General features: G+C 33.2%; 1 long non-coding RNA gene across 1 annotated transcript; it reads left to right on the forward strand.

Moving 5' to 3' along the window:
• The first annotated feature begins 4,620 nt into the window (after positions 1-4,620).
• LOC147410565 (uncharacterized) lies at positions 4,621-8,207 on the forward strand. Its single transcript, XR_015176946.1, has 3 exons — positions 4,621-4,850; positions 5,705-5,828; positions 8,064-8,207. It is a non-coding gene; the product is annotated as an uncharacterized LOC147410565 (long non-coding RNA).
• The last annotated feature ends 6,351 nt before the right edge of the window (positions 8,208-14,558 follow it).

Below are 14,558 nucleotides of genomic sequence, written 5' to 3' on the forward strand. Positions count from 1 at the left end.
CGGGTGACGAATTGTCGAATTAGGCAGATGCAAAAATGGGGTGTCGACAAACACATGTCACTTTCTCTCTCTTCTTTACCTCATCACCTTTTCTCATATACTCTTCTAGAATCTCCACCTTTATTAATGAATCACATTACTATCAATTATCTTAATTTTCCCATGCAATTAACCATAAGTACCAATGCATTTTTGTTTTCCATCTTGAACCCTCTTGAAACTTTTTGAACAAGCATTCTAACAGGCTAGAAACTTCTTCCACCACCTATATATACATGTATGAAGTCTTATTGACAACCAAATCCTTGAAATAACTCTTGAGAAGAGAGAAAATGAGTAAGATACTATCAACACTCCAAAGTGAGTAAGATACTATCACCTTGACTGTAATAAGACTTTCGACCACTAAAACTATTTTAGAAAGAAATTTAGAAAACATCGTCTTCAAACAATGAGAGAGATATCTAACAATCAAATCAACACTAGTTCCCTGTTACACCCCTTATCACTCTCTCTTTAGCGGCTCTCTTTTTACACGTTAAGAATGAACCCTAAAAATACCCTTTCAAGATAGGAATGGAATATAAGCAGGCCCTTTTGCAATTAGGAATTCCTTAGGAAGAGCCTCCATGTCAAGATAACAGTTCCTTGCTGTGGCATCAATAATCAGTGCAGCCCAGTCATCACATTGCATCAGAACATTGGCATTCCCAATGACCGTTTGGAACATTTAGGTTTTGATGAGAAAATATGTCAGAAATATTTTTGTATAATAGTGCATGTAATAAAGTAGGGGGGAAAGAGAACAAATAATGTAAGGACATACCCACATAGCTTTCCTGGCACGAGTGAGAGGGTTCTTGTAGTAGATTTCATCAAGTATAAGGTCTACTTGGTAATTCACAGATAATCACATGATCACATCCCACTCTGTAGGGTTCAGTCCATGGTGGAGGTTCATTAGTTTTTTTCTAGTTGTAGATTTTGGCTGGCTTCTCAAATGTGTGTCGATTTTGCAAAATTCATCATGATAACGAGAGGACGAAATATCAAAGATTATCTCACAACCATTCCACTCATAGATCAGTGAAAAACAACAATTCAAATAAAGGATTCTCAGGGAAATCGTGAGAAAAATCAAATTTCCACTGAAAAAAAGAAAACAAATAAATTCATATTTCATCATCACATCAAATAAAACCCCGAGTCAAGCACAACCGTGTTGGAATGTGGATCCATCAGGAAAAGGATTCCGAGAAGGTAATCAATAATGTGATTCGCTAGTTTGCTTGGTTTGTCTCCATTTAGTAGAATAAAGCATATTTGAGAATTGAGATCATGTGTGTGAAGGGTAGAATGAGGGATGAGGGAGGGGAGGACCTTATTCCTCATTAGCAAACACTCCTCATCTGGGACCTACAACTTCTTCTGTATATACACTTTAACTTTGGCTAAAGTCTCTCCTTCATGGATGATCATGAAAAATGATTCCCCGAAATAATGAATCTACTGTTGGAACCAAATTGGATTTGAATATAACAAATTCAAACAGCTAAACACATGGAAGAAATAGTTTTCACCACATAAAATTCAATGTTATTTACCATCTGGTTTTGAGATGCATCTTTTGTGAAATGATTAACATGAATCAAGCAGTCATGAAGGACAAGGGTTTTCTCTTCCTTCGGAATCTATGAGAGATTCATTCAAGAATTAAATTAAGAATTGGCTTCATATATCTTTGGGGATTGAATTGCATTAAACAAAAAAAAAAAAAAAAATTAAAGGCAACAACCTGTAACTTGTCATACTAAACAATTTACTAAAAAAGAACCCATATATAAGGATATCAAAGATAAAACTCATCCTAGCAGAAAATAACATCCATAGAACCAAAAGTGGTACAGTTCTAAAATATCCAAACAACAACTTCCCTCCTCTGCATGTACAATCCAGTAGTGATCATTTATGTTGTTGATCTTATCCATAGGTGGGAAAATCTGCAGACGCAGAATTATGATCTAGACAACGAAGAAAGATTTACAGTACTATAATAACCTTTATTGCATTAAACAGATCACTTTACGGGTGAATCACAAGAAGCATCCGTCAAGATACTTCAGTTCCTCCAACAACTCATTCCACAGGGCTCATCACACTGAAGACATTTTAAAGGGTTCTTAATGAGTTTGGACCATGTTAAGGCAGATTGTACCAAGTTGAGAGAGTTTTTAATCAACGGATACAAGTTTTTCAGCTCAATTTCTAAAATAATATGATACCAATCAACAAGTATAAGTATGCTTACACATAAGATCAGAGCCACAGTTATCACAAAGAAATTATGCAAAATGAGTTTTGTTCCAACTTAGGATCTTTTACAAGGTTAGCAAATATCACTGCACCAGTTTTAGATACAATGAACAAGTTAATAATGGCTGTTAGTGATGACCCAATGAACTGCTCCTTATCTAATTGTTTCCATGGAGTCTGCCTCAAAAAAATTCCCCTAAATGAACTACACTATCTCTATATACAATGAACAAATTTGGAAGCAATACATACGTCAATGGTAAGCACAACAAAGAAAAAAAATTTGTTTGGTATTGTTAAGGAAAGCACATCTCCATGCACATGTCAACTCTAGCTATGCATTAGCACTCAATCCTACGGCCAAACCAATAGAACCTCAATACTTTCCACGCAAGAACACCTACAAATGAGAGTGACAATTATCATTTGCAGCTTTAGAGTCTATGAATTTTGCTGCCACACCGAGAGGCCTCTGCCAGTTTCTATCCAACCCACTGACCTGTAAATGACATTTGAAATTTCTTTCTGATAAGCATACAGGTCCAATGAGTTCTCCGTTGCAAAAAATAAATAAATTCAATATATAACCCACCAGATTCTGCAAAAGCATCGACTTTGCCCAAAGATTCTAATCTTGTAAAATTGGCACCAAGCCCCGTGATTACGACACTGTCTAAAGCAACCGTTAAGCGAGTCTTAAATTTGAAAATCAACTATTAAATTGAAGGAACAATCAGAAAGAAGGAAAAAAAACCTACAAATGCCATTAGAATTAAAAGTCTCTTGTGGGTAAAATCAAGTTATTGATTTGATTCCATTAGTCTGCCCAACACCTACTTGCCAATCTGTAAGGCCACTTTTACCAATTAATGCCAGCATGTTTCAAAGGTAGTACTAGCATGGCTTAAAATATCACATCAATTGTATGTTTCAATTAATGAAAAGCCCAATAAGATATCCGCCGATACATTTTCGGGGACAATGTTTCGTATTGATCACGGCCGATACATTCTGATAATTTAAACCATGGGTAGTACTATGTATAATGATGTTAAAATTAAACATACCAAGTACCATAAACTATAAATGCAGCAGTAGGATAACTAAATCGAGCACACAATTAGAATCACTCCACTTATGGTTTGAACGTTAATTTATGTAGTCCACAGTTCAAATCATTCAAAAGTTCCCTCTACTCATATCACTCCATGGATCCCATTTCCTGTCTTTTCAGGTGTCATAGGGATCATCGGACAATAATAGTTTTCCTATTTTTTCAAACAGAATGTCGAGAGCACAGAACCATAGATCTTTTTCATCGGGATACTCCTTAAGTCGTGAAGAATGCATGTGGTTTTGGTACGCGGCTGACATAGCAAGAGCACAGAACCATAGATCTTTTTCATCGGGATACATAGGAAAAAGATGTGTGGTTCTGTACCCATGCCACGTCAGCCGCATACCAAATCCGTGTGCATTCATCATTATTCTTTTAGATTATATAATTTGACTCCAGAACTTGATACTATCAATGTATTTAATTGAAGATCGGAAAACTCGTTCAAAATGGCAAAATTTTTAAAGAGCAATTCCAAAGTAACTTCCTACTATACTACACTCAACACTGTGCTGACATAGCAGTGTGCAGATAGCCATAGAATTTTTTCATCGAGATACATGGGAAAAAAATCGATGGTTTTGTGCACAGTACCATGTCAGCAAAGTGTTTAGTAAAAGAAGATTTTTTGATATGTATGGCAAGATTTGAGGCATATTCAATCTCAAAATAAACCAATGTGCATGGTAATCCATGTGGGCCCAACGACCCTTTTTAACATTTGAAACTTTAAAATTAAAATTTGAAAATTTCCTTACTAAATTAGTAAGATTTGAAGTCCTACTACAGGTTGTTTTGCTGAAATGGATTATCACCTTGGCAATCCAAGACCCTCTAAATTTCATGGAAAAACTCATATCCAATAAAATAATTCAACTTTTTTTTTATTTTTTTTGGGCTGGATGCACAGTTTTGAAAATGGATGGCTACCAAACTTCCACCGAACTTGCAAATTTAAATTTATAATTCAACAGTAAAAATTTTTACATGACTTTTTTCAAAGTTCATGGAATTTTGTCCTCTACAATTATGTGGCATCCAATCATTTTATTGGATGCCACAAGGTGAGGTCAACGACCTTTAGTAAGAGTTGAAATCTTACTAAGTTTGTCAGGTTAGTGGGACTCCTAAAATTTCGGGGCAGAGGACGTATGGACAGGAGAATTTTTTATTTTTTTGGCCCCATGTAAAACGGCTGAATCAGCGCTGTGACCTAAATATTACTCCCTATGTTGCGGCCAAGCTCCTACATATTTCCTCTATATAAAGAAGTTTTGGATCCACCAAAACCCTAACCCTACACCTTATACTTAACTTTCTTCAGAACCATTAATCTCTTCTCCAAGGTCCACATCTCACTCCCAAACCCTAACCCATTTCTTCTTCTTCTGTCTTAACCCCTTTGAGTGATATTTCCATGGTGATTAGTTGTTTTGGTCGGATCTATAATCTTTTAATGCGATTGAAAGTTTGTCGGTTGTTTTGTTTAATTAAAACCTTTTTATATTGTTTTTTGATCTATATAAATGGTTATGCGTTTTGTTGACCTTTTATTTAATTCCTGTAACACTATGAATGTTGAACCTGATTTGGCTTATCAATTGTAAAAATTAGTCTATTTCTCAATGATTTTTCCAACAGATATTTTAACAATGGATTTAGATTTTCTTAATAATTACCATTTCTTCTTCTGTTTCGATAGCTTTGGTTATCAAAATAATAATAATAAATTTGCAATCTCCATTAAAGGCTGGGGTGAGGATCGAATGGTTCTTCTGCAGTGAATCATTTTTTCGATCTGATCTATAATCATTTTAATGTGATTGAAATGGTGGTTGTTGTTTTGTTTAATCGAAAGCTTCTTCTACTTTTTTTCTAATCTATATGAATGCTTATGTGTTTCGCCAATTTGTTGTTTAATTCTTATAATACCAAGGAATCCTGAACCCAATTTTGGTTATCAAGTTTCAAAATTAGGTTTGAAACGAAGATTTTTTTATCGGTATTTAATAATATATCTTTACAATCAATGTGGTTCTTTTGTTTTTCTTAATAATTTTCTATTACAACTTTTTAATAAAATCTCTTTTTATTTGGATAAATAAAAATTAAGAAAAAATTGTATGTGGAGATCTGCAGTCAAGATGTTTTTCAATAGTGCTTAATCTCTTTAATTTTTTGGATTGTGGCCTTGGAGATATTCAAATTTATTTGTTTTCTTATTTACTTCTTCTTTGTTGAAAGTATGATCTTTATTAAATATCGCATTTGTAGCTCAAGTAAAGGATCGCCTAAATTTTTTGGGATAGAAGCTTTGAATATCGTAGAGTTTAATTGGATGATCTACACTGCAATGATGAGGTCATTGGTCCGATCCCAACTTACTTGCAAACCAAAGGTCAGCAGTTACTTTTTCTTTCATTCAAATTCTTTTTATTTTGTTGTACATTTTATTACATCAAGTTATATCTTACATGATATAGTTTTTTATTTTTCAATCAATGTAATTTATTAAGATACCTTTATCTCATTATTTGAAGATTATTTTTGTTTTTTAATTTAATTTAATTTTATTTCTATTATGGTTCTAGTAGTTGAAGTTTATTGAATCAATAGATTTAATTGATAAATAAGTAATAGTTTGAAAGAAAATAAAGCATAAAGTTAAAAAGTAATTAAGAGAGAAAAGATAATTGAATTGATTGACTATTATTAATTTTCAGATTTGGAACTCCTTATATAGATAACTCCATCATAAAAACTTAGAATCCTTCTAAAATATTAAAAATTAACATTCCTAACCTATCTATAATATAATACTAACTTTCTAATTTTATTAAAAACTCAAATTAAACCTTTCTAAACACTTCTAATTATAACCTAAATAATAAAAATAAATTAAAAATTAACAATGAATTGTACTCCGAACATAACTATAAAATAGAAATCCTACTAGAACTAAAAATAGAAATCCTACTTGAACTAGAAATACAAATCCTACTAAATTAGGATTGTAGATGTCCTACATCACCCTTACATAACTAAAAAGAAAGAATAAAAAATGTGTACCTATTTTGTTAATTGCTTATTTTGGATGGCTTGTCGTGAATCCCCAAGACAAAAACTATTAACAAATACAATGACGACAACATTTTTCCTAATTAATCAAACCACGTTCACCAACTTAATAATTTTCATTGGAATTACAAATAAAAAAAGAAACAATTAGAAAGATGTTGACCTTAGTTGTAAGAAGACTTTCGACAACTAAAACTATTATAGAAAGAAATTTAAAAAAAAATCATCTTTAAACAATGACAGAGATATCTAGCTATCAAAGCTTCAAAAAACAGTTCTAACTTCAAGACACTTCATCATAGCTTTAACCATATTCAAAGAGAGAAACCAAAGTTACCAATAAAATGCATAAAGAAAAATTAATGACAATGGGAAGGGAAACAAAAGATGACTAAAGGGCGAAACCTCACTTATGATGAAAGAAGTAATTTTTGGCATATGGACATATGCTAAAGCATCCATTCCCTGCCCAGGTGACAAACCTAATGCAATAAACAAGCTATGCCATATTAAGAAGAGAAAATAAAAGATCCATGATTGAGTAAGGATAATAACACTATGTATGAAGGCTTCCAGGAAATCATCTAAAAGGGATAGAGAGTGATTAAATAACATAAGATCAACATTCAATAGTAGGGATGTCCTAACATGAAGATTAATCGGGGGTAGGTTGATAAATTAGAAAAAAATATATTTCAAACCAATCAAAATAAACTTCCTATGTAGATCATAAGCCAATCCAAAAAATAAAAAAATGACAAATTTTCCCTTGATTTGATTATGAATAACTTAGTATAATTGTGTTCCAATGTCTTCAAGACAAGGGATTAAGCATATTTTGTATATTTATAAAATTGTTTAAATTGTATAAAGTATATTCCAAGCCAATCATCGGAATAAACTTCCTAGGCACATTCATAGATCCAGTCCAAATAGAAATAAATATAAAATTAGCCTTAATCTGATTAACAGTACCTTAATATAATTGTGTTCTAAGGTCTTCAAAACAAGGAATAATCATATTTTGCTATAAATATAAATTTTTCTAAAAGAATTATAATATTTCAAATTGTAAACCTATAAATTTCATTTCCATTAGCATTAATTATGTGCTAAATGGACGCAGTTTTTGGTGCATGCCCTTGACGCCCAAACGTTTAACATGTGGGGCAATGACATTAGCAATAGAGGGAGCTCTCTCTCTTGCCCGTTGCCCACATATTTAGTTTTTGAGATTTCAAATCTTAAAAAGGGTCGTTTGGTCCACATTGATTATCATATTGACAATCCAACAAATAGCCATATAGATTTCATGAAAATATTCATATTCAGAAAAAAGAAATTAAAAAAATATTATTTTTCGAGCTTAATTGAAGGTGTTGAAAATGGATAGCTACCGAGACCAAATTTAAAAATAAAATTCAATGGTGAAAAATAACTATTTCTTTACTCTCTTTTTTTAAGTCCATATAATTTTGTCCACTACAACTCCATTGCGCATTGAATGTCACAAGGTAATCAAATCAGAAAGTTTACTTTTTTTCAATATGGGCAGGAGGGAGAAAGGAGTGTCGGGGACGTTGGCTAAAAACAACGTGCATTTATCATCACTCCTTATTTATAGGTAAGTGGTTTATCCTGACTTTTATTGTTTTAAAAAATTCTACTGTTATTATGGGAAGATGCTTTGCCAGATCAATTCTTGGGCTTATGAAAATTCATCCTGCTTGTTTAAGAAACTCAAATTGTATCTGGAAACAAGCTAAGAAAATAATAAATGATTCCTGAAATATATGCTCCCTTGAAGCAATAAAACCCAAAAGTAAAAGTTCATGTACATTCTCGATTTTTTAGAGCTTTTATTTTTGTCTATTTTATTTTATAAGTAATTATTTGTATCTTTTATTCATAGCCTTCCAGAGCAGATATGTTGACATCATCAGCATACTTTATTTATTATGGTAGAAAGTTTCAACTTTTCAAATGACTAAACAAGGTTGAATGCTCCCTTATTTTAGTTGGTTTAGTTTCTAGAAATTTTATTTGCTTTATTTGTTAGCTTTAATTATTTTCTTGGAAAATATGGTAGTTGTAAAAATTTCCCTTTTTTGGGACAACTAATTAACTAATAAGACGTTGTTGTATATTTCAAATGAAAATATAAAAAACATCAAGGAGACCAGCGCTGAATGTACAAAGAGTTACTATGCTACTCCTAGATAAAAATTTGTTACAAAATTGGTACATCTCAACATTTGCAAAAGGATGATCGTCCATAGGATTAGGAGTCAGAACATTGGACAGGCCCATCCACACAAACTCTCTCTCTCCAGTATTTTTCTTCAAATGAAAATTAACTTCTATTGGTGTTTTAACTGGACTACAATCAAATTGATTAAATTTCTTAAGTATTTTCTCAATATAATGTGATTGAGATAATACAAGTCCTTCTGATATTCTACTAATTTTTATCCCTAGTATAACATCAGCAACACCTAAGTCTTTCATTTCAAACTTATTAGTCAACATTTTCTTTGTTGACTTGATGATATTTTTGTTAGTTCCTAAAATTAACATATCATCAACATATAAACAAACAATGACATAAGCATCTTCAATGCTTTTAACGTATACACATTTGTCACATTCATTTATTTTGAAACTATTTGACATCATTACATTGTCAAATTTTTCATGCCATTGTTTAGGTGCTTGTTTTAATCCATAAAGAGATTTAACAAGTCTGCATACTCTTCTTTCCTGTCCTTTGACAGTAAAACCTTCTGGTTGTTCCATATAAATTTCTTCATTTAATTCACCATTTAAAAATGCTGTTTTAACATCCATTTGATGCATTTCTAGCTTATGCAACGCTGCAATAGCTATCAACATGCGAATGGAAGTTATTCTTGTAACTGGTGAATAGGTGTCAAAATAATCCAAACCTTCTTTTTGTTTGAACCCTTTGGCAACAAGTCTCGCCTTGTACTTGTCTATGGAACCATCGGGTTTCATCTTCTTTTTGAAGATCCATTTACAACCTATAGGTTTGCTGCCTGGTGGAAGATCCACCAATTCCCAAGTATGATTCTGCATAATTGAATCAATTTCGTTATTTACAGCCTCTGTCCAATAAGGTGCTTCAGGTGTAGACATAGCTTCCTTAAAGGTTTGAGGTTCATTTTCTAACAAAAAAGTTAGAAAATCAGAACCAAAGGACTTAGTCACTTTATGTCTTTTACTGCGCTAGGTTCATCCTTATTTTCTATAGACTTTTGGTCTATATTTTCTTATGAGCTAGTAATTGCAGTATCATAAGTTCTTTTATGAGAATTTATTATTTGTATATTTTTACAAGGAAAAATATTCTCAAAAAATGAAGCATTCCTTGACTCAATAATCGTATTTTCATGAACGTCAAGAATGTCAGGCTTTGGTCGAGCTAGCTATCGCTTCCTAGCTACCGTAACAAGAACAAGGAAACTCTATCTTTTCTAATTCGCTTGCTGTCTCGGTTCGGCTATAAGCCTTTTGTTGCGAGTGTTGTGTACTAAAACGATTCAAAGCCCGGAACAAGAACGGAAAGGGAACAGAAACATTCTCTTGGATCGTACGCTTAAAGAGCTTTGGTTTACGAACCTTCAGATTTCAATCTAGAAAGCAAGGAATCGATATGCACTACTATTATGTGCATAACCAATGAATATACAATCAATGGTTTTTGGTCCTATTTTAACCTTTTTGGGATTAGGAACCATTACCTTAGCTAAACACCCCCACACTTTTAAATATTTATAAGATGGTCTTCGACCTTTCCATAACTCATATGGAGTTTGGTCTGATTTCTTGTGAGGTATTTTGTTAAGAATATGATTTGCTGAAAGTATTGCTTCCCCCCACAAATTCTGGGATATACCAGAACTTATTAACATAGCATTCATCATTTCTTTTAAGGTTCGATTTTTGCGTTCAGCAACACCATTAGATTGTGGTGAATTAGGAGCGGTAGTTTGGTGAATAATACCATGTTCTAAACAGAATTCACCGATGGGTGCTTCATATTCACCTCCTCTATCACTTCTTACTACTTTTATCTTTTGACTGAGTTGATTTTCAACTTCATCCTTGTAATGTTTAAACATTTCTAAGGCTTCGTCTTTACTCCTTAGTAAATAAACATAACAATATCTTGTGCAATCATCGATAAAAGTAATGAAATACTTTTTTCCACCTCTTGTTTGCACAAATTTTAAATCACAGATATCACTATGAATTAATTCTAGAGGTTTTGAATTCATTTCCACAGAATGAAAGGGTGTTTTGGTTAATTTAGCCTCCACACATGTTTCACATTTATGATTTTAGTCAATATGAAATTTAGGTAATAAATCTAAATTCATTAGCCTTCGCAAGGTATTAAAATTCACATGACCTAATCTATCATGCCACATATTGAAAGACTCAAGCATATAAACAGAAGAATTCTCTTTATTCATAATTGAATCTTTGGGTACAATTGTTATTACATTTAGTTTAAACAGACCATCGTTCAAATACCCCTTGCCTACGTACATCCCATTTTTAGTAAGTACAAATTTATCAGATTCAAATACTAATCTGAAACCCTTCTTACTTAGTAAAGATCCAGATACTAGATTTTTCCAGATGTCTGGTACGTGCAGCACGTCATTTAATGTAAGACTCTTCCCCGAAGTAAATTTCAGCACTACCTTCCCTTGACTTTCAATTCTTGAAGTTGAAGAGTTGCCCATAAAGAGTTGTTCATCATTTCCTGTTTTACTATATTCTGAAAATAAATTTTTGTCAGAACATATATGTCGAGTAGCCCCTGTGTCTACCCACTATTCTTTAGTATTTCCGACTAAATTTACTTCAGATACAACTGCTGAGAGGTTGATATCAGAAACAACAGCAACAAGATTCTCTACTTCGGACAACTGGGCTTGAACCAATTTATTCTTCGATGAATCCTGGTCCTTGCGTTTGCGACAGTCCTTGGCTCGATGTCCTGGTTTGTTGCAAACAAAATATGTTCCCTTGAATTTCTTAAAGTCCTTACCTTTAGGACTCAGAGTAGAGATTTTTCTCTTTTTGTTGTGAGAGTTCAACTTAGGCCGTTTAACTTCTACTACATTGGCCTTGGACTCGTAGTAGTTATTCTTCGCCCCTTTCTCACTTAGTCTGTTATCTTCCTCAATCTTTAAGCGCACTATCAAGTCCTCGTGCTTCATCTCCTTACGTTTGTGCTTTAAATAATTTTTGAAGTCTCTCCAAGATGGCGGTAATTTTTCAATTACCGATGCCACTTGAAAGGATTCACTAATAGACATGCCTTCTGCATGAATTTCATGCAGGATAATTTGAAGTTCTTGAACTTGATTGATAACTGTTTTGGAATCCTCCATTTTATAATCCAAGAATCTGCCGACTACAAATTTCTTTTGTCCGGCATCTTCTGTCTTATATTTCTTGTCTAAAGATTCCCACAGTTCTTTTGCAGTGGGGATTGGACTATATACGTTATACAGTGTATTATCCAATCCATTGAGGATATAATTCCGGCATAGGAAATCAGAGTGTTTCCATGCTTTGATAGCAGCAACCGTTGTGCTATCTGATTCGTTTTCCTTCAAAATAGGTGTATCTTTTTGAGAGAATTTGGCTAAGTTTAATGTTGTTAAATAAAACAACATTTTCTGTTACCAACACTTAAAATCCGAGCCATTAAATTTCTCGGGTTTCTCTTGGTGATTCATTTTTTCTAATCTGTAAGAACTGAATAAAAAAAATCCGACAAACAAAATTGTCTTAAGATTGTAAAACGGTAGATACCCGAAAATGAATAAATTGATGTTTGACCGAGGCTTGTGTTGAACACAATGTCCTTAAGACAATTTTGTTCTCGCAACTTGATGCACACGGATCAATGAACAATTGTCTCCCAGGATACAACGATCACACGTGTAGAGGCAGCACTACAATCTACACGTCTAGCAAACCGAACGCTACTGTTTATACTCTCAAAGAATGCAAATGGAAAACAGAATGCTTGCACGTTTAAACAGCAAAGAAGAAGAAGAGAAAAATTTTGAGTGAAAAAACTGAGGTTGAAATGACCTATTTATAGAATTTTAAGAGACAAGGTGTCTCTTGGGAAAAGATGTTTCTAAGAGACATAATGTCTCTTGGAAAAAGAAAGGTGTGTCTCTTAAGAGACAACCCAAAACCAAAAGATGTATCCTTACAGAACGAACAGGCACCCATGGAAATCAAGAGATGTGTCCCTCTCTGAATTAAGGGGTGTGCCCCTTCAAAATCAAGAGATATGCCCTTTCTAAATCAAGGGATGTGCCCCTTCAAAATCAAAAGGTGTGTTCTTTCTGATAGGAATAAAAGGGGTTGTTTGGAGCCGATTTGTCATTCACCCCAAATGGAATTTTGACAATTAAATACATGAAACTATTCTCTTTGTTGAGAAGAATAAGTTTCCAAGTGGTCTCGCCACAAATAAATAATGGGACCCACTTAAATCGTAGCTCAAATAGACCCACTCGGTCACAAAAATCTGGAAAAACTGTAGATTTTTCCAACACAATCAAGGGTTACTTTGGGAGATCCAAACAAAATCAAGACTTTAACAAATATTGCCTCGAGGATAAAATGGTAATTGTTGAGGTAAAGAGTGATGAACACTTTTTTTTTAAAACATTCATGGAAAATCTTTTGAGAACATAGGCTAGCGTGACCAACTCATAAGGTTTCAAATTTTATTAAGGGTCATTAGGCCACGTGGTTCATCATGTCGGCAATCCAATGTCGCAACCTTCTAGATTTAATGGAAAAGCTTGGATCCAAAAGTGAAATTCACATCTCGTTTTTACTTTGATCTAATGTTTTTAAATATGAGCATTTAAATCAAAATTCAAAATGAAAATTAATTTTTAAGAATTTTTCTTTTTTTGAAATATTCGTTTTTTTTTTTTTTTAATTCTCAGAATTTCATCCGCTATAAACACGTGGCATTGGATCACCTTTTTGGGTGCCCCGTAACCAGGTCAATGACCCTTAATAAGGAAGAAACCTTACTATCTTAGTAAGATTGCCCGTTCAATTTAAAAAAAATATTGTAAAACAAATTTTTTCATGTTGTTGCTAGCAATACTTACAACCCATAACTCATATTTTTTTTGTTTTTAATATGTTGCCACCATTACACAAAATCAAATTTTTTTTAGTAGCTGGCAACACACACAAAACTCACATTTTTTTAATAAAAAATATGCTGCTACCACAAAATGTTGCCAACGTGACAATGCTTAGAAAAATTTTATGTACATTGCTGCCAGTAATACAAATCTCATAAATTTTTTGCTGCACAAAATTAAAAAAAAAAAAATTTCAAATATGTGTTGCTATCACCAACACACAACTCAAAAAAAATTCTTTATACATGTTGCTGCCAGCAAAAATTTTATAAAACAAATATTTATTTTTTTTGTTGCCACATCTTTTCCTCAAAATAGTAGCAAATATTGCTCCTCCTTCGACCTTTCCAGAAGCTGTTGCTATCAAGAAGTCTGTGTATTTTACTGTTGCAGGGTTCGAAGTGATCTCTTTTGTAGGATCAAAACCCCATTCTTGCACGAAAGAATCATGCATTTTGAGTTCCTCAATAATAGCGTGCCTCAGCTTGCATATTGCAGCCTTGGCATCGTCATCATCTGAACATTCCTCCGCCAACTCGAACGCCTGCACAACAGCCCCAAGAAAATGGACATATTGAGCGATGTAATGGCGGAAAGTCTCTAATTCTAGTTTTCCAGAAACCAAACAAACAACAAAGGGAGTATACATGGCGAACACCGATTCTTTCTTGAATTTGATCCAGAATTGCTTCGCGATGCCTTCTTCATCTGAAGCCGAGATGACTACCATGGTTGTTGATTTGGAAGATTTCCAAGATCGATCGATCGAGTTATACTTAGAGAATCTTGAAAAGAAGTGAAATCGGATTAGAGAAGGTTTTATT

This window comes from Akebia trifoliata, chromosome 1 (assembly GCF_017979445.1).
Source record: "Akebia trifoliata isolate Shusen 1 chromosome 1, ASM1797944v1, whole genome shotgun sequence".
Lineage (NCBI taxonomy): Eukaryota > Viridiplantae > Streptophyta > Magnoliopsida > Ranunculales > Lardizabalaceae > Akebia > Akebia trifoliata.